Source organism: Felis catus, chromosome B4, assembly GCF_018350175.1.
Source record: "Felis catus isolate Fca126 chromosome B4, F.catus_Fca126_mat1.0, whole genome shotgun sequence".
NCBI lineage: Eukaryota > Metazoa > Chordata > Mammalia > Carnivora > Felidae > Felis > Felis catus.
The window spans coordinates 18,567,352-18,587,746 of NC_058374.1; the positions used below are offsets into that span (position 1 = coordinate 18,567,352).

Genomic DNA, 20,395 nt, shown 5'->3' on the forward strand with positions numbered 1-20,395 from the left:
TTTTTTTTTAACATTTACTTATTTTTGAGACAGAGAGCATGAACAGGGGAGGGTCAGAGAAAGAGGGAGACACAGAATCTGAAACAGGCTCCATGCTCGGAGCTGTCAGCACAGAGCCCGACGCGGGGCTCGAACCCACGGACGGCGAGATCGTAACCTGAGCCAAAGTCAGACGCTCAACCAACTGAGCCACCCAGGCGCCCCAAGAAGGCCATTTTTGAAGTGTGCTGTAGCAGTTGTCTACAGGGATGAGTGGAGCAACCCTCAATGTCTCTAATTCAGGCTTGTAAGAAGATATTGTTTAGACTCCTTCCGTTTACTATTTTGAGCTAAGTAACGATATGAAGAACATAACTTGAAATGTTTGGGTTTGCGAATAGATAACGCCTAGTTCTAAAAACAAGTAGCAGCGTCAGCAGCAGCTAGTATTTATTTACCCAGTATTGCTATCACTATGGATATCGAAATTACCCAAAGACTTCCAAACACTTAATAGGAAATGAATAAATGTATGCTTAATGGAACAGTGGTGGCTAAGTCTTACTCATCTGTTCTTACTAACTGAACCCTCTTTTAACTTAATCCATTATCTCATTTAATCCTTACAATCACTCTATGAAGAGGGCATTATTATTATCGTCTTACTTAGATGGAATAACTTACAGAGTACTCATTCACTTGCTCAACTTAGTAAGTGTTGGAGTATAAGTCGAAACAGTCCAACTTGGGGATTCAGGCTTCTAACCATCACTGCAGCTGCCTCTCAACTTGTAGGACTTGGAGATTTACGCATTCTGCATACAGCCTTCACTCAACATCTAGCAAACAGCCAAAGGGCACTAAGTACTTTCCTAGAATTCTTTGAGTGTAATAGTGAGTTGTAGTTTGGTAAGGGAACATTTTACTACTCAACTTTAGAACAAATTAAAGAATTTTAAACAAAGTATGAGCTGTGTGGGAGATATACACACATTTTTCTGATACATTTATGATATCTTTATTTCACAATGATTATTGTGTAAGTAAAATTTGTAACTCACATTGTATTTAAAAAAGCTTAGAATGGAATCCACACTTTTAAAGAAGGGTAAGAGTTTGGGCTCATATAATGAGCCCACATATATTGCATTAACCAATAATCAATAAAAATTGTACAAGTAAAACTACATCAACTAGCAAGGAAAGGCAACAAAAATGTTTGCCATCTCTCAGGAGGTGTGTGGGGCCTAGAAGGTCTCTGAAATAACTTGAAAACCCAGATGTGTAAAATGCTTCAGTGTTAAGTCTCAATGCACATTATCTGCATAGGGGGAGACATACTGAACTGAAAGATAAGTACCGAAAGGAATGTAGGACAACTTGAAACTTTACGGCTAAACTTGATGTCCTACAAGGACGTGGTCACAATTTAAACACACAACCTCCTGCAAAGGATGGGTTTGCAATGAAGAAATGACAAACCAAGATAGTAAGTGAGCCACCACAAGTCTGTATCATGCGTCATAAAGCCAAAGAACTATCATGCCATTTCAGTTCCCAAGATTATATCTTTCCATGTTTCTCCATGAAAATTTGCCTACCATCTGGGGAATTCCATGATTGGCGTATCACTGTTCTCTCTCATGGTCATGTTAAATGTTAGATGCTTAAAACATTGAGCAAGTTCGAAGTTTACAGAGAAAGGGAAAAAAGTCATTTCTGTATGATGCGTTTTATTTTATTTTATTTTATTTTATTTTATTTTATTTTATTTTATTTTATTTTATTTCTTTAATGTTTATTTTTCAGACAGAGGGAGACAGAGCATGAGTGGCGAGGGGCAGAGAGAGAGACACACACACAGAATCTGAAACAGGCTCCATGCTCTGAGCTGTCAGCACAGATCCCAATGCGGGTCTCGAACCCACGAACCGTGAGATCATGACCTGAGCTGAAGTCGGTGCCTAACCGACTGAGCCACCCAGGAGCCTCCTGTATGATGCATTTTAGAAGATAATCTTATTCTTACATGTTAAGCCCACTTGATATACCCAGACTGAAATCTTTGAATAGAAAGTCATAGTAAATACCAATTATGGAGTACCTTCTCTATGCGGGCACATTGCATGATATATGTGATGTATTGTGATTTCCTTAAAAACATTATGAAGCAGTTATCTGTTACATTTTACAGATGTGGAACTGAACACAAAGGTTTTGAGTGTTTTTTTAATTATTTATTTTTGAGAGAGAGAGAGAGAGAGAGAGAGAGAGAGAGAGAGAGAGCGCGCGCCTCAGTGGGGGAGGGACAGAGTGAGAATGAGACACAGAATCTGAAGCAGGCTCCAGGCTCTGAGCTGTCAGCACAGAGCCTGATGTGGCGCTGGAACTTATGAAATGCAAGATCATGACCTGAGCCAAAGTTGGACACTTAACCAGCTAAGCCACCAGGTGCCCCAAGACACAAAGATTTTAATTCTCACATCATAGCTTTTGATAACAATGAACTATTAAATAGTTTTGAAATTTGGGAGCTATTGATAATTTTATGCTGGAATTTTATAAAATCCCTTTACTTCTTTTATCATTTTGCAACACTACTTCAGTTTAGTTCTGAGACATTGATAGATTAAAATTCTCAGAGAAAGCACAATGATATTTCAATATTAATCCTCAATTTACTATGCTTTCCAATTCCCTATTTTCTATTAGGTTGGTTTTGAGAGATTCTCTTTATTCACAAGTTTTGATATGTGCTTAGAAAAATATATACTGATTTTCTATTTGGTGCACACATTTCAATTGTACTATTTCTCTTTTAATCGTGAAAAATGTAAGAATTTTAGAAAATGTTTATTTGCATTCCCCACTTTCTCCATTCATCTGTTGGGTTACTATTCTCTGGTTTCTCCTTGTTTTTCTACTCCAGTACACAATGAGTGGGTTGGTTTTTTGTTTGTTTGTTTTTTTAATTGTGGATTTACCAATTTCTTTCCTCATCCCTGCTTCCCACTCCTTCCCAGTGAGCTAATTTCCTTTTAAATGGAGTTTATTATTCAGTATTTTTTTTCAGCTCTCCTTGATGGTATAGCCTTTATATGATAACATACTGTATTCAGTAATTAGACTTCTGGATAAATATCTCTACTCCTTTTCTAGATGGTTGTTCTAATGGTAGCACGTGGGATGCACTTGAAGGAGAGAAAGAATAAAGTCTGTTCAGGTGTAATGTAAAATTCATGAAGTAATTATTGATAAGCCATTTTGTCGCAAAAATGGACGGGAATTAGATTTTAAAATACATTGTTAAATAAGTGTTTTGTGACTTGGAATTGGAAAGGCATGTAAAGAGAAGTATAAAATTCCTACGTTTTGAATTTGAGTGGCCAGGGTAAAAATTGTAAGTAGGAAGAAGAGAGAAATCAGAGGAGGACCAAACTAATTTTAGGAAGGAAGATGATGAATTAGTTGTAGGTTTTGTCTTAGTGCTTATATGACATGGAAAGTGTAATTTGAATTGTGCAACTGTGGCCAGGAAGATGCTGAAGTGGGAGGTGAAAAATTGGTAGTTAACTCAGAAACGTACTAAAGTTGTGGCAAGGGACATAAAGGTTAATAAGGGACAGCTATTGACAATCAATACTGTAATCAGCATCTTCTGAGCCACGTATTCCTCTTAAGAACTCTGTAGCTTAGCAATTTTCTGGACCATCGTGGGTCTTATAAAATATCTTACAAAATTTATAAATGGCATAACTTTCTACATAAATGTAAGAAGAGAAGAAAGCATCTTGAATACACTGTAAGTCTTTATACTACAAGCCAGACCTTCTTCACATTGATGTTAGGCAGCCCCAAATGCGTGGATGTTTTATTTTCAAAGGATCATCAGTAAATCAGCTGAATGGAACTTGCAACACATTTTTCTGTAGAAACAATCTTGTAAATCATGGCTTGTTTCAGAAACCAGTCTATAAAACCCTATTGAAATTATAATGCAGTTCTATACCTGAAGTTAAAATAATAGGTATAGAAAACATCTTTTTCTTGTTTTTAAATACCAAAAATATGATGAAGCACATGGGACAGACAAAATAACTTTCAATAGATACAATAATTTTTAAAAGTGTTGAATTAGAGATAAGTAAACCAAATGGAAAATATGCCCTGAGTAAAATGGGTTTGTAGATTTAATTTTGGATGTGGGCAATTGAGAAAAAATTAAATTTATTTTGGGAGTGATAAATTAAATAGAGAGATATGGAGACTAACAGGAATTTGTGGGCAATCTCAAAGTCCTTGAACGTTTACTGTAGTTTTCTGTTCATTTAATTTTATTTCAGTACTTTCAGCTTTTTTTCCTTGGCTTTTGAATATTGCCAACACCAACAGTTGGGTTCATTTTAATTATTTGAATTATAATTAAAGCAAATGTTTTTATTTGAAAGCACCAAATTTTTCTGGCTGTCTCTCCTAACGCTTTGAGGTTAAAATTTCTTATAATTCTCCGGTAGATTAATTTTCTCTATTTTACATTGTTATATTTTCCATATTTATTTTTGTCCTTGCTCACAGCAGAAGGTCCTTTCTGACCCATCATTCTTCTTTTTTCTGTCACATATTTGTTTGTTTTACTTTGTGTCTCTGACTGGACTTCAGTATCTGAGCTCAGAGTCCCAGGTCTTCACATTGATGACACTGCCCTTTTAATTGACAGATGTCTCTCACTGAGAAACTCAAATCATGGCACTTTCTAGTTCTGTGTTTAAATTCATCTACCCCAGAGCTGTGGACAAAACCATAGGACTTAAGATGTTATGAAGGTTTCAGTGAACTGCTTTAAACTATTGATTGTGGGGCACTATGGCCTCTTACCAAAAATAATATTATATCCTCAAAACCAAGGAAGTAGGATTGGGATGGGAAGAAGGCCTATGAATCACGTGTTGTGGGCATGGAAGATGGCTCATCCAGTCTTCTGATTCCAACAGCTAAACTTAAGAGAATGCCTGACAGGAGATGGACAGGGTATGCAGAACTTGGGTGAAGATGATAAGAGCCTTAATAGCTACCCAGATGGATGACCGACCAACTAAGCACACATACTAACAAGGCACAGCCATAAAAGCATTTTTCTTTTTCTTTTTTTAAATGTTTATGTATTTTTGAGAAAAGGAGTATGTGCGCATGCGCGCGCAAGAGAGTGTATGGGAGGGGCAGAGAGAGAGGGAGAGACGGAGAATTTCAAGCAGGCTCTGCACTGCCCAGAGCCCAGTGTGGGGCTTGAACTCATGAACTGTGAGATCATGGCCTGGGCCAAAGTCAAGAGTAGGATGCTTAACCGACCGAGCCACCCAGGCGCCCCATAAAGGGATTTTTCTGTTTGGGCATTGATCGTGTCTTCAAATCAATATAAGATCCGTATTCATTTAATGAAGGTTAGTTGCATAAACTTTTTGAAAAATAGTTAATGGTATTGGGATTCCCCCTTCTGAGTTATTAGGCAAAATCAATAATTTAAAGATACAATCCAATTTCTGAGACTTTGTTAGTTAAAATGATTTGTCTTCTCATAAATAATGCATTATTACATGGTCTCCAGGCTAATTGAGTTGATTCACATATTTAATCGTGATAAATGGCAACCAACATGTATTTCTACCTGTAGATCAGACAGGAAAGCAGAATTGTTTTTTTTTATGAAATTTATTGACAAATTGGTTTCCATACAACACCCAGTGCTCATCCCAAAAGGTGCCCTCCTCAATACCCATCACCCACCTTCTCCTCCCTCCCACCCCCCATCAACCCTCAGTTTGTTCTCAGTTTTTAACAGTCTCTTATGCTTTGGCTCTCTCCCACTCTAACCTGTTTTTTTTTTTCCTTCCCCTCCCCCATGGGTTCCTGTTAAGTTTCTCAGGATCCACATAAGAGTGAAACCATATGGTATCTGTCTTTCTCTGTATAGCTTATTTCACTTAGCATCACACTCTCCAGTTCCATCCACGTTGCTACAAAAGGCCATATTTCATTTTTTCTCATTGCCACGTAATATTCCATTGTGTATATAAACCACAGTTTCTTTAGCCATTCATCAGTTGATGGACATTTAGGCTCTTTCCATAATTTGGCTATTGTTGAGAGTGCTGCTATGAACATTGGGGTACAAGTGGCCCTATGCATCGGTACTCCTGTATCCCTTGGATAAATTCCTAGCAGTGCTATTGCTGGGTCATAGGGTAGTTCTATTTTTAATTTTCTGAGGAACCTCCACACTGCTTTCCAGAGCGGCTGCACCAATTTGCATTCCCACCAACAGTGCAAGAGGGTTCCCGTTTCTCCACATCCTCTCCAGCATCTATAGTCTCCTGATTGGTTCATTTTGGCCACTCTGACTGGCGTGAGGTGATACCTGAGTGTGGTTTTGATTTGTATTTCCCTGATAAGGAGCGACGCTGAACATCTTTTCATGTGCCTGTTGGCCATCCGGATGTCTTCTTTAGAGAAGTGTCTATTCATGTTTTCTGCCCATTTCTTCACTGGGTTATTTGTTTTTCGGGTGTGGAGTTTGGTGAGCTCTTTATAGATTTTGGAGACTAGCCCTTTGTCCGATATGTCATTTGCGAATATCTTTTCCCATTCCGTTGGTTGCCTTTTAGTTTTGTTGGTTGTTTCCTTTGCTGTGCAGAAGCTTTTTATCTTCATAAGGTCCCAGTAATTCACTTTTGCTTTTAATTCCCTTGCCTTTGGGGATGTGTCGAGTAAGAGATTGCTACGGCTGAGGTCAGAGAGGTCTTTTCCTGCTTTCTCCTCTAAGGTTTTGATGGTTTCCTGTCTCACATTCTGGTCCTTTATCCATTTTGAGTTTATTTTTGTGAATGGTGTGAGAAAGTGGTCTAGTTTCAACCTTCTGCATGTTGCTGTCCAGTTCTCCCAGCACCATTTGTTAAAGAGGCTGTCTTTTTTCCATTGGATCTTCTTTCCTGCTTTGTCAAAGATGAGTTGGCCATACGTTTGTGGGTCTAGTTCTGGGGTTTCTATTCTATTCCATTGGTCTATGTGTCTGTTTTTGTGCCAAGGCAGAATTGTTTTAATAGGACTTACACCAATTACCAGACCATTTTAATGGCTGTTTTTGTTTGTTTTCTAATTGGTGAGTGTGCTCTTTTAAGAAAGAGATCCTAGGGAGTAGGTGATTTCTGCAGACTTTCACATGAGAATTACCTTTTAAAAGATCCTAGGATAGTTTTCATATTTAATAGGGATAACAAAAGAATTTTAAGAAGTGAAAAACCCTGGCTATGTAATACTGCCAGTAGGAAAGGGCATGCTCATGGTTTTTATGACCTTTGAGCAGTTAACTTGTTTGGCATAGTCAGGGATTTTTTTGTCTGTTTTGGACATCAACAGATTCCAAGCATCAGGAAATGCATGTAGTAGAGACACTCACCTACTTATTTACTAAATGAATAAGGCTTTTAAGGAAAAATAATCTAAGGGAAGTTTTGTTGTTTGTTTCCGGCTATAAACAAATTGTCTATATGTTTGTAAGAAAGCACTGATTGCATGGCAACTAGTTTGCCCAAGGGAGCAAGGCAGAAGTCTTTTACCGTCTAGGTGGGGGGGATTCGTGGCCACTCGGGAGGCTAGCTGCCACAGGGAACGCCTGATAACCTCTACCAGATTAATCTACATTGATGTAAATTCTAACAGTTCTCGTTTGCTTATATATATTCATCAGTGCCTCCTGCCCAGGTGAAAAAAAAAAAAAAGGAAAATTCAAACCTGTAATCCTTGCAAATCACTCTCAGCGGTTTGACAGAAATCATCGTTCACCTCCTCATCTCAGACAATTGCTCTCATCTCCATCCAAGTATTTTCTTCTGGATTGCAATCTTTCTCCTCCTCCCTCTGTTTGCTTCCTTGACAGCATCCATTCTCCTGTGTCTTCGGTCTCACCCTCTCGCTGCGTCATCAAGTCAGCACGCAAATATCTTCTAAAAATCCTCTATCGATCTCGTTTCTTACTTCAGTTACCATCTCTTTATTTGGCTTCCCTGCTGTCACTTCTCCAATGTGTATTCACCCCTTGAAACTTCACTGAATCTTCTCTTGGAAAGGTTACCAGTTTTATCTCACTGAAGCCAATTAACACTTTTCTATGCCCAAATCGCTTGGCTGCTCGGCAGTATTCGACATCTGTGTCCATCCCTTCGTAAAAACACTCTCTTTTTTTCTTTTCTTAGCTTACAGGATGCGATACCTTAATGGTTTTAATCTAACACCTCTATCTTTTCCTTTTCATATTTTTTTCCAAATTCTTCTGTTTCTGCTCAACTTGTAAAATACTGAGCGACCTCAGGGCATAATCCTTGTGTCCTCATTTTTTCTCTTCATGTATCCTTGTGTTGTTTTGTCCTTTCATATAGTTTAAATGTCCACTGTTTTGCTGGTCTCACACCAAACTACCTAAAAAATTTGATTGCCAATAAGTTTATCATATCCAAATTAAGCTTTGATTTTGATGCATGCTTTTATGCTCCCTTATTTTTATAATACCTTCATGTATGTATGACTTATCTTCCCCAGAGTGGTTGTAAATACTTACTTTTGAAATTGGATTTTACACTTTTATATTTGTCATGACATACAACACAACAAGAAGGAGAAATTGGTGCTAATATTCTTCTAATTCAATTAATGTATCAATATGGCAAGGAGGAATAAACTCTGTAAAATAAATGCAGTCTTAGCTCTAGGCAATGAAACAAATTTACTTCTAAGTACAGTTGTTAATTAACCTTTCTGTAATAATTTACATAGGCAGAAATATCTAAAAAGTAAGCACATGTAACAGATTTGAATGGAGAGAATATGCTTTCATGATAGGCTTAAATGAGTAAACATTGCTTTTCCTAGATTGACCCCATTCGTTTTTATTTATGCCTTGTGCAGTTATTTTTACTGCTATTTTTATTCATTTCTTTGCCACAATGTAGAGTATAGGGATCTCATTTCAAAGTTATGACAGAGAGACGATAGATATATCATACATAGTACATACATAGTAGATACATAGATAAAATAGACGACATAGATATTACAATACATATCACATCATATACATTGGTGGTATAGTGTTAATATTTAGTGTTAATATCATTTCCTTGTGTTTCAATGAATGTTTACCAAGTACTTACAGTGTGCCTGGCACTGGGGTTACAGCAAACACATACATGCATAGACCCCTGCCCTCTGGATTAATTTTTCTTAAGGCAAATAGAGTCACCTAAGAAAGATCTTAACAATTTTATATTCATGACCTCATGAATATTATGATCACAAAGAATGCAAAGATTCAGGATAAATGTAGATCGCCCTAGATAACTATCATAATGTAGGTGCTTATGAGATTATATATATATATATATATATATATATATATATATATATATTCAGGGATGATGCCTCAATGGCTCAGTTGGTTGAGTGTTCAACTCTTGATTTCGGCTCGGGTCGTGGGATTGAGCCCTGTGTTGGGCTCCATGCTGAGTTTGAGCCTGTTTGAGAGTCTCTCTCTTTCTCACTCTGCCCTTCTCCCCAGCATTCATATTCTCTCTCTCTCTCTCTCTCTCTCTCTCTCTCTCTCTCTCTCTCTCTCTCAAATTAAAAAAGAGAGAGATATTCACCTAGCTAGATAATAGAGACAGATGGATAAAATACACATCACTTGCCCCTATACATACATGTGCACTGGTTCCAAACATTAATGTCATAGTTTAGAAGATTCTGAACTAAAATAAATAAATAAATAAAACAAAGATGATAGTTTTCAATCTCAGTCACTATTTTTAGGTATATTTTATATTTTGTTTGTGTATTATATATTTTGTTTGTTAGCATAAGCATTTTGGAGGTTGGGGTTAAGGTTTTGTTCTTCAAATAAGCTCCAATACCCATGCTAGTGTCTAATGTGTGATAAAATTATAATAACTGTTGGTTTCTAGTGCCTCCCATGATGTCCAAGTAGTTTTGTATCACTGATAATAATTCCAGAGTAGGATGGTAGCCACGTTGTTATGGTCATTTGGCTTTCCTTAGGTACATCTCTAGTTACTAAAATTACTGTAAAATGAAGACTTGTCATATTCTATACATTAAACATGATGAAAAGCTTCTTTCCAGAGTCATATAGAGAATGTCTCCTTATCCATGAATGTAAGCAAAACAAATGTATATCTCATTTCTTAAATTGGTCTCGATTTTCTATCAATTTAATCCACAAACCTTTTATAATTTCCTCCTTCCTTATGGCCAACATCTTAGGTCGGGTCTTCATCACACAGAGACTCCGAGACTAGCCTCTCTACATTCTGTCTTCGCATGTCCCTCAACTGCCAGGATAGCAGTCTCTGCCCAAAATTTGCCTCCTGATCCATCCACAGAAAGCAGGATTCGGAAACACATATGTGATCCGTTCATTTCATTGTTCAGAATTGTTTGGCAGACTCCTGTAGCCCTAGAGATGAACTCAAATGGTTTTAATATGCACAACCTTCTCTAGCTAGCTGCTTTGTTTTCCCAACTCTCTCCACTGCCAGCTGAGTCCCACATGGTCTATACTCCAGCCTCTCTGGTCTATTAATACGTACATCTCCCTCAGCAATGGATGTTCCTTTGTGGTGTTCATAGTCTTATGCATGGTCCTTTCAGAATGATATTATTTCTTTCAAATGAAAAAAAAATCCATCCCTCTTACTCTTCAAAACCAATTCAGTAGCACCACTTCCATGAAATACTCCAGCCAAAAACACAGGTGGCCTGTACATTTTACTCATACTTCAGTTGTATTAGTTGTAGTATTTTATATTATATAGAATGTTTATATCTTCTCCCATAGTCTCTGAGTTCCTAAAGCCAGTGAACTTTCCATAGTCATAGGCTCAGGGCCAGACATGATGAATGTTTATTGAATGGATCAGTGGACTAAATACAATGCTGTTATTAGGAAGGGAAAAATAAAAACAAGACCTGAAATGAAGTGTTATTTTCCCTGCCCTCTATTAAATGTAAATAGAGAAGTTATCTGCAGAAAGAGGAGCAATCACTCATTTTGTCTCCATAGTATCTTATTTGTGGAATCACTGTTTTCTTCATCAAATATGAAGAAGAGAAGAACCAATGTTCTCTCACATCATCTCTGTCTTTAACTAATGTTCATCAGTGAATCGTGGTCTGGGTTACAAGTCATTTAATCAAGTTTCAGCTAGAAATGGAGCATGTTGTCTTTAAAGCCCTGTTATTATTGTGTCTCTTACAGTCTTCTCTGCATTTGTTCTCTTTGCCTGGATCAGATCGTTGCTATCCATGTTGGATAGCAATACTGTAAAATAAAAGAATACATTTTTTTTGCAGAAGTTTTCAGGAATGAAGATTTAAACAACAAATGTAGTGCAAAGAGGGCAGTGATGTGTCCAAAGTCTCATGACATCCCTCCTATGAGAAACTACAAAGTATATGGGAGTGTGAAATCATCTTCACCGCTAGTATCAAATGTGTACTTTCCATTTTCTTAAAAAAAAAAGTAGGGCTACTTTTATTTCATTTTTATTTTACTCACATAACTTACCTGAGGACCCTTTGTTATACTTGCAGAATGGCTCTATCTATTGGTCCACTATGGATTCTCAAAGATGAAGATAAATCTCACTAAAGATATGAAGGGCACAGTAGCTAGGTTAATGGGAAAGATCCTGTGCTATTTCCATGTCTCACAGGGCTTCCTTTCCAAACCTATCAAAACAATAATAAACTAGTATTATCTTTTTCTGTCACTATGTTTCCGGTGTGTGTATGTGTGTGTGTGTGTGTGTGTGTGTGTGTGTGTGTTCACTCATGTGTTTGCATGTGTATTATTTGAACCCGAAATTTGTAACACACTGTATTCTAGAAATTCTGCTAATGAGAACCAGGATTTGAACCCTGGCTCTCTAATGCACTCTGGTTCCGAGCACTGACATTATAATGGTGGCTTTGGAGATGTGCAAAGAAACTCACTAACTTAAATAAGGAAAAACAAGTAATACCTAATTCACTTGGGGTCGTTGTAGGACAAGACAGTCTTAAAAGAGGGCACTTTTAATTCTTGGTTAGAGGCCACAGTGAAATAAGTACAAGACATTATAGACACCAAAGTCTTATAATTACTGTGTCCCTGGATAATTACTCCAGGGTTAGAGAATGTTTAAAAGCTTTATACACTGAAGGGTATAAGAAAGAAACACATCTTATCATTGCAAATTTGACCAAATGCAGCAGTGGCTAATTGCTGCTCTGTTAATATATCCTGTATATCCTATTCAAATTAATATGGTTAGAAATTCACCGATTTTCATCCACTCTCAGAGTGTTGGCTTGTCAGTAATTCATAAAGAAGATTTTTATAATTCATTGTATTCCTCCCAGTCTTCAAAGGCAGACGGTTATTGCATCGTCTTTCCTTTCTTTGAAACCAGGACAGGGTTAAAACCCTCAACTTGAAAGACATGTAGAAAGATTGGCTTAGTTACAGGGATTTCAAAGACCAGAGCCAAAGTTAGTATGTTTGTGCCAAGAAGAAGGATGGAAGGAGCATATGACTGGACCCATCTGTAGCAAATTGCCTTTGATGATGCAACAAAAAATAATTAAAACACAACAAAGAGCAGTGAATGATCCCAGTAGTGAACAAAATCCTCTGGAAGGCTGATAAAGATACTGGTGCAGAAAAACAGCGTTTCTTCCAGGAAGAAATTTAGAGAAAGGAAATCCATTTGTTTAGCCTTTAAAGAAGACTCACTGTTTCTATGTGGGCTCTGCCCAATTTATATTCTCTTCTAACCTCATGCTGGCGCTAAGAATATTTAGTAAAATTGACGATGAAGCCCAGTGAGATGGAATGTCACTGTGCAATATCTTTGCAATTTTATGATCAATAAAATACCCTTATGCCAGAACATAGTAATCAATGCATGAGAAATGAATTCAAACAAAACAATAATAAAAGTATTAGCAAGATAAATATCTTAGATATTTAAAATGTCATATACAGAAAATAAACATAACACGTAGACTACAACCAGAAGACCTACAATACTTGGAAAGGTCATGAAATGAAAACCTGAACGCTTCTGAGACAACACTTTAGAATGTAAGAGTGACAAAGATAATCATTACCCCATAATATTTGTGCATATTACCGCATAGTATTTGTGCATCGAGTGGTAATTGCTTTCTGAATCCAAAGATTCAGATTTAGAGCGAAATTTAACAAATGAGAATTGCATTTTTATACCCAATGATGAGATGTAGAATATTCTGGATCTATGGTTTATTGGAACAATGTGGAATAATGACTACATTATATAATCTTCTAAGCCAGATTTTACTTCTTACCCAGAATTCTTTCCTAAAGTTTATTTGCCTGGGTTTCCATTTTCCCTTCAATGTGGGAAGTTGATGAAGCCTCACTAATTGGGCTGGAAATTTCTATGAGAAATGCCACATGTGGAATAATGATAGCATTTTCATTCTTCACTCTTGTACTTCAAGTATACCCCCAAGGGAAGTAGTTTGGGTCTGTACTCTTCTTTCTGTTCCACTTTAGGGCAATTCCATCATTAACCAGGCTCTGCCCTCACTTGTGATCAGAACTAATCTTCTCCTAAGCACCAAAGCCCCTGATGAGCTTTGCAAGCCCTTGCCATGCTCACTCTGTATTCAATGGCTGCTGGGTTATGCTCTCAGATTGGAAGAGGCCCCTTAGGATGGAAACAATGAGAGATTCAGCCAAAAAATAATGTGCTCCTTCCAATTGAAGAAGTGTTGTGAAGCCTAGTGTTTGCTATATGAAGTTCAGCTAAATCTGGCTTAGAAGATTGTATAAGGTGGTAATTGTTTATATTGTTCCAACAAAGCATAGATCTACATATTTTATACTCTTGCCATTCTGTGGTAAAATGCAATCCTATTTCCTAAGTTTTACTCTGAATCTGTTTCTTTGGAGACAGAAATTTACTATAATTCTGTGAACAAATACCATAATAATTATTTCTACTACTTTTAAAATAGTCTATCTTAACTCAATTGACCATGATTTAGGAATAGTAGGCTTTAAAGTTAATATGATACAGAAGCAACCAAAAACAAACACCCTACAATGAAGTCCTCTATGCAAATGACGATATCAAGGTTTAAACTAAATGCATTAAATCATGAGTATCCTGCTTGCAAGAAATGTAGTGCAGGTGGCACTCTGAGTGCCCACAGAAGAGTATCACAGTATTGAGAGACCCCAATGGCAGGTCGCTATGTGTTTACAGCCATGAGACAACCAACCGCCCCTGACGCCAAGAATGAAGAGAAATCAATGGAGTGGGGCCATGGGAAGAAGGTCAAGCGTTCTTTCCACACCTGATGCCCAGATCCTAACTCTTAACAAAGCTGAAGGGAGACTTGTATAATTGGCAGCTTCATGTCACCCTGAAGCACCTCCTTCTGCTGTTCATGAAGGCCAGGATCCAGCAGGGAATCTGATTTCAATCAGCATAAGGACAATCATCCTACCAATGAACACAGTGTGACATAGGAAGAGGCTGACAAATACACAAGAATGAAATGAGATGACCATGTCATGTCATTTATGTTTGGCATCAATCTAATTAGGGATGACAATGTAAGAATATAAATGAAACGAGTCAAAGAAGAGATCGATAGAACGTGTAGAGTCTAAAATAGAGCAAAAAAGAAAAAAAGGAAATCAATTTGTTTGGAATATATATTTAATTAAATTAATTGAAACAAGAGTTTGGAAATCTAGCTCATATTTCTGGAATTATGCCAATTGTTCCTTAATGGAATCTTAACTAATTTCAACTCAAGCAGTACCAAAAGAGAGGGAGAGAGACAGAGACAGAGAGACAGAGAGAGACAGAGACATTACTATGAGATCTGCCTCTTTACAGAGACATTCCAAAAATTAGAGCTAAAGTTATTTTCAGTATGCAATTAAAATATTACAGAAATGCATTTGATGCTTTTGTGAAATTGGCAATTCACTATTTCTTCTTTTGTGTTTAGAAGTTCCTCTAGTTGTGCTTGGTGTTCAGTATTAACATTTGGCTTAAAAATCACAAGTTCTTGCTCTCTAAGTCTTGAAATGGCCTTCATCCAATAGCGACAAAATTTGAAGCTGAGTTTCCTTGGCCAGAAAACAGATTAACATCAGATACCAGAGAATCTTGGGGGTGTGGGTGAAAATGGGTGGCTGTTTAAAATTGGAGGTCGAGATTCCAAGAGTGGAATACAAAAAAGAAAAAAATGCCACATAGGGGAAGACGATAGGACTAGAACAGGAAGACCACTTTCCATAAAAGATATTAATGGTTGACATGAATTGCTTTTGAGGTTTGTCTTTTTAAACACTGTAGTTGTATATATAATCACATCATTAGAAAGTGATTGGGGGCTATGTCTTTCCTTTCTTCATCTGCCAGAGTCGTTTCCAAGGCAGTAGTGATCTGCCCTAAAACAGCTGTTAAATGACAATGTAATCTACCCCCCTCTTTATCGGTCCTTTGAAAAATCAGTCTTATTCCTAGCCTCAATAATCGATTTTGGGCTGCTTATTTTTATTTCACTTCAGTTTGATCTTTACCTGTTACTGATGATCTCTCTCTTCTTTCATCATTAGTGACTTACCCTTATGAGAAAGCAAATGGCTTTGGTGACCCTCAAGGAACAGTAGCATTGAAAAGGCTCTGGTGGATATACATATGTGTGTGTACATATACACGGTGTGGTAGTAGATATATACACGTGTGTACATACATGGTATAGTCGATCCATATATACACATGTGTCTGTGCGTACATGTATGTATATACATGCCTACACATAGATATACTTTCAGTGGATCCGAACGAGTGATCAGAGGGAGGATATGAATGTTCTTAGCGGGTTGTGGTAAGCTGCAAGCATAGAGCAGAAGTGAATGACCCGGTGCCTCTTTGGTCTCTTGTTTTAAAGGAGCTGCAGGCATTCTCCTGAGACGGTTAGAACTGTAGAAGGAAGTAAGAGGGAAAAGATATCCAGCTGACATTTGGCTCTCCTTCTTGACAGGACAAACGTGCAGACCTCTCTGGTCCAGGGCATCATGCAGCAGGCTGATTGCAGGGTAACCGTTTTGTCCTTAGAGTGACCTTCAAGTCACAAGCTACCAGCTCATTCATTAGTCTCCTCCCCCCCCCCCCCCCCCACTGCCAGGAATGCTAGGGCACTAATCTAATCCTCGAGACTGAGGAGAGATCTATAGATCTCATATTTATATATTTGTACTTATAGGTTTTTCTTATTTTTATTTTTCTTCGTCTGTCTCCCAAAACATCTCATTGGAAAGAAAATGGGATGAGAGATGACGTTGTTTACACAATGATAATTTCTGTTTTATAAATCTATTTTTCACTTACTAGTAATCTTAAATATTCATGTGTGAATATGTTGGTAAAATGTTCATGCGTTCTACATGCCAGGCATTGTGTTAAAATCTTCAAATGCTCCATCTCTAATTCTCACAAAAGGCAAGGTAAATATGACAGTTTTCATTTTTCACATAATGCTCACAGTGGTTAAAAACATGTCTAATTAGTAGAGAACTGGGTTATTTCTGTTACACTCCATTGAACTCAAAATAAAGCTCAAAATACTTGAGTCAGAATTGAAAAAAGTGAGAGATTGCAATTCCTCTATCGTCGACCATGTGGTTTAGGGGAAACAGCAGCACTACCCTCCCATCCAAGTCTCATGGAAGGCATCACTAATTGTTTTTTCTGCTGAGCCCACATGTAGTTTTGGAATTTTCAGCTTTTGATAAATGAGAAGAAACTTTGGCATCTCAACTCTATGGATAGAACTTTGTATCACTTTTATTCTCTTTAATATATTCACCTAATATGTTTCTAATTATGTTCCTCATTTCAGTGTGTGTGTGTGTGTGTGTGTGTGTGTGTGTGTCTGTGTGTCTATTTGCAGCTTCTTTTCACTAATGAATGTGGCCATGAGGAATGTCAATGGCTGACATCTAGGTCAGTGTACTAGGATCTACTTAATTTTAAATACAATTTTTTTCTTAACCATAACATTATCTCTTAGTTTTATCTTGTTTTACCCTAGTATCTCCATTTTTAAATTTTGGAACAAGAATGCGAGTAAATAAATGCTATAATTATTCCTTACATGTAATGTTCTTCTCCTAGTAAATTTCTTACCACCTATTGCTGAGTAATTAACTCACAACAAATGGGCATTTGTGTCTCAGTGCTGTTGCCCAAGACTTTAAGGGACACACACAGCTCTTTAATATTAAACCTTAGTATGGCTCTCGGATTATATTTATATATAATGTATGTATTTTTATGTATATAAATTTATATATATGCATATATATTAAATTGAAACGCTAAACCAAATCAAACTTTCATTGTTAGTTCTTACTCTAGCATTTCAACAGTTAAAGTGCCCAGATAATAAATCACAGAGTGAATGTTGTTACTATCTTTTTAAAGGGAAATAATACATTTGGCTTAGAAAGGGCATAAGCCATGTCTTACAGAGGGCCTCTTCTTAGCATAGCTCTCCAATTCCAGGTAGTAGGCATCAGCATGGGCATTAGATTCAGACAAATCTGAGTTATACCCTTAAATTGCTTGCTTCAAGGTTCGTAACTACTAGACTCAGGTTTCTTATTTATAAAGATAATTAATAAAGTGAATTAATATGGTTGTCTTTATCATTATAAGACTGAATCTACGACCCCAGAAGAACTACAGCTATTATTATGTTAATATTATTATAATTCATGTATAGTATATACATATATGAGAGCAAAAACTTCATTTTATTTATAATTCTATGTAGGAGATATTTTACATATCATCTTTGATAGAAGAATGTCGAAAAATAAGACATGGAATTTCCCATGAAGGAATTCATCCCGATAAGATAAATACATGTATATATATACATATATATATACATGTATTTATATATATATATATGTATTTATCTTATACATATACATATACATATACATATACATACATATACATATACATATATATATGTATTTATCTTATATACATATATACATGTACATATATATGTATATACATGTATATATATCTTATATACATATCTTATCTTATATGTGTATATATATACATATATATATACTAAAATTATATGTATACACATACAAGCAGACAAAATATCACATCACATGCAGTAATTTCCTGAACTAGAAACATCAGGAGGTATAAATACTTGACCTGTTTCTCATCACCTGTCCAGAATCTCTGATCAGTATCAACTGTTCTAGGTCATTGTTCCTACCTTGTGGGCAGAATTCTGACCCCACATTACTTTCCTTTACTTACCTTTATGTCTTCTTGGGGTGAGGAGACAGGCTTTGGGAGATGAAGTACTGGCAGTATGGAGGTGAGTGGATGTTTTTGAAAAGATTTAGTGGCCATTAACTGCAGGCTCCATATTTGGTGGATTCCTTGCTCTTTTCCCTTCTCTTTAAATTTCCCACAAGGCAACTGCTCAAAAGGCATTTCTTTACCTCAAATTCCTCTAAGTCTCCATTCTTTAACTCTGAAGTTCTAATCTCTGATTACTACCATCTATCATTTTCTTTTTCAAGATACTAAATATTGTTTTCTATTACTGGTGACCCCAAGTCCTCCTCATTCTCCTAATCTCTGCCTCTTCTTCTCCATCATGACCGCCACAGGCATCCTCATCATAAGAGGATCGTTTCCCACATGCTTGGTGGTCTACAAAATCCTTTATATGTATTATCTCTTTGAATCATTATAACCTTACGTATTGGATGCCACAGGTCCAACTTCTCTAACTGTAAATTCAAAATCTAAAAAGCTCTGAAAATTAAAAACAATGTTTTTTACTAATCTGACATCAAAACCTGACACAAACTGAGAAGAGGCTATTTGTAGTCTTTAATTATTCATTGAACATAAATAGTCATATTTTACTTTGGAAGTATTCATATATCTTATTATGGAATTGACTATACAAACTCACTGGCTATACACCTAAAATATGGTATGCGTACTGTAATGTCTTCCTAAAATCTGAAAAATTCTGAATTAAAAAACATATTCGAGCACAAAAGTTTGAAATAACAGGCCGTGAATGAGTATTGCTGTCATCTCCACTCTACAGCTAAGGAAAGAGAGGCCGAAATAAATGGAGCGACCTTCCCAAAGTCACACACTAGTAAGTGACGTAACTAAGATTCCAAAGTCACTCTGGAACCTGATCTCTAGGTATGCAGCTTCTGATAGATGCTGTAGCCATAAGTTTTCTGAACTCTGCCGTATGCATTTTACCTTCATATTTTCAACAATCTTTGTGTGATTTCTAGTTCTTAGTTTCAGGCTACTGAGAAATCCATGCGCTTATATTGATCTGTTTCATAATGAATTTATGAAATCCAATTTCAGTTGGGTCATCCATGTAGCCCTTCCAGTTTTCTGTTTGTTATAAAGCTCTACCTACTCCCCGACCCCTCAGCCATTGTTCCTCAAGTTTCATACCTTCGTGATAACCTTACCCTATCCCAACCCACTTGTAATTCTGTTTCTTTTCTCCATAACTCCATGACTAGTTCTCATTAATCCATCCTGGATTAATGAGATTTAAGGGAGTAATTTAGATTACTCCCTTACTTAGTAGCTATTAGTAGCTATTAGTAGCTGCCCATTGGCTATAGGACTGAGTCTTAAATTCTCACAATAGCATTAATGACTCTTTCCATAATATGGACTTGGTCTATATGGCTAGTCTTGACTACTCAGTCTTTTTGTTTGTTTTTTTCTTTTTAAGAGAGAGGAAGCACATGATTTGAGGAGAGAGGCAGAGGGAATGAGAGAGAACATTCCAAGCAGGCTTCATGCTCAGTGACGAGCCTGACTCAGAGCTAGATTCTACACCCTGGGATCATGACCTAAACCAAAATCAAGAATTGGGTGCTAAACTGGTTCAGCAACCCAGGCATCCCTTTAATTCACTTTTGATATTCTAATTACATCAGACTATTCAAGGCTCCCCAAATATTCAAATAGTTCTATATAGTAGTGCTTTTAATCACGTGGTAATTCTTTGCTTGGAATGTTCTCATATACCTTATGTACTTAGTGGTAGCTTGCTCAGTTTTCAAAGCTCAATTCAAATGCTACATCGTTTAATGCATCTTGCTAATTTCACACAGCCCCTTCATTTCACTACAATCTCTCCAAAGCACTGTACCATTTTCTGTCACACAAGGGAATTTGTTCACATTCAAGTGCAATATAGT

The 20,395-nt window shown here is 36.8% G+C and overlaps 1 protein-coding gene and 1 non-coding gene across 2 annotated transcripts in view; one reads left to right on the forward strand and one right to left on the reverse strand.

Moving 5' to 3' along the window:
- MALRD1 (MAM and LDL receptor class A domain containing 1) overlaps positions 1 to 20,395 on the forward strand; it is a 768,730-nt gene that overhangs the window by 462,258 nt on the left and 286,077 nt on the right. The window lies entirely within an intron of this gene.
- Positions 115 to 199, reverse strand: TRNAQ-UUG. Its single transcript has one exon. It is a non-coding gene; the product is annotated as a tRNA-Gln (tRNA).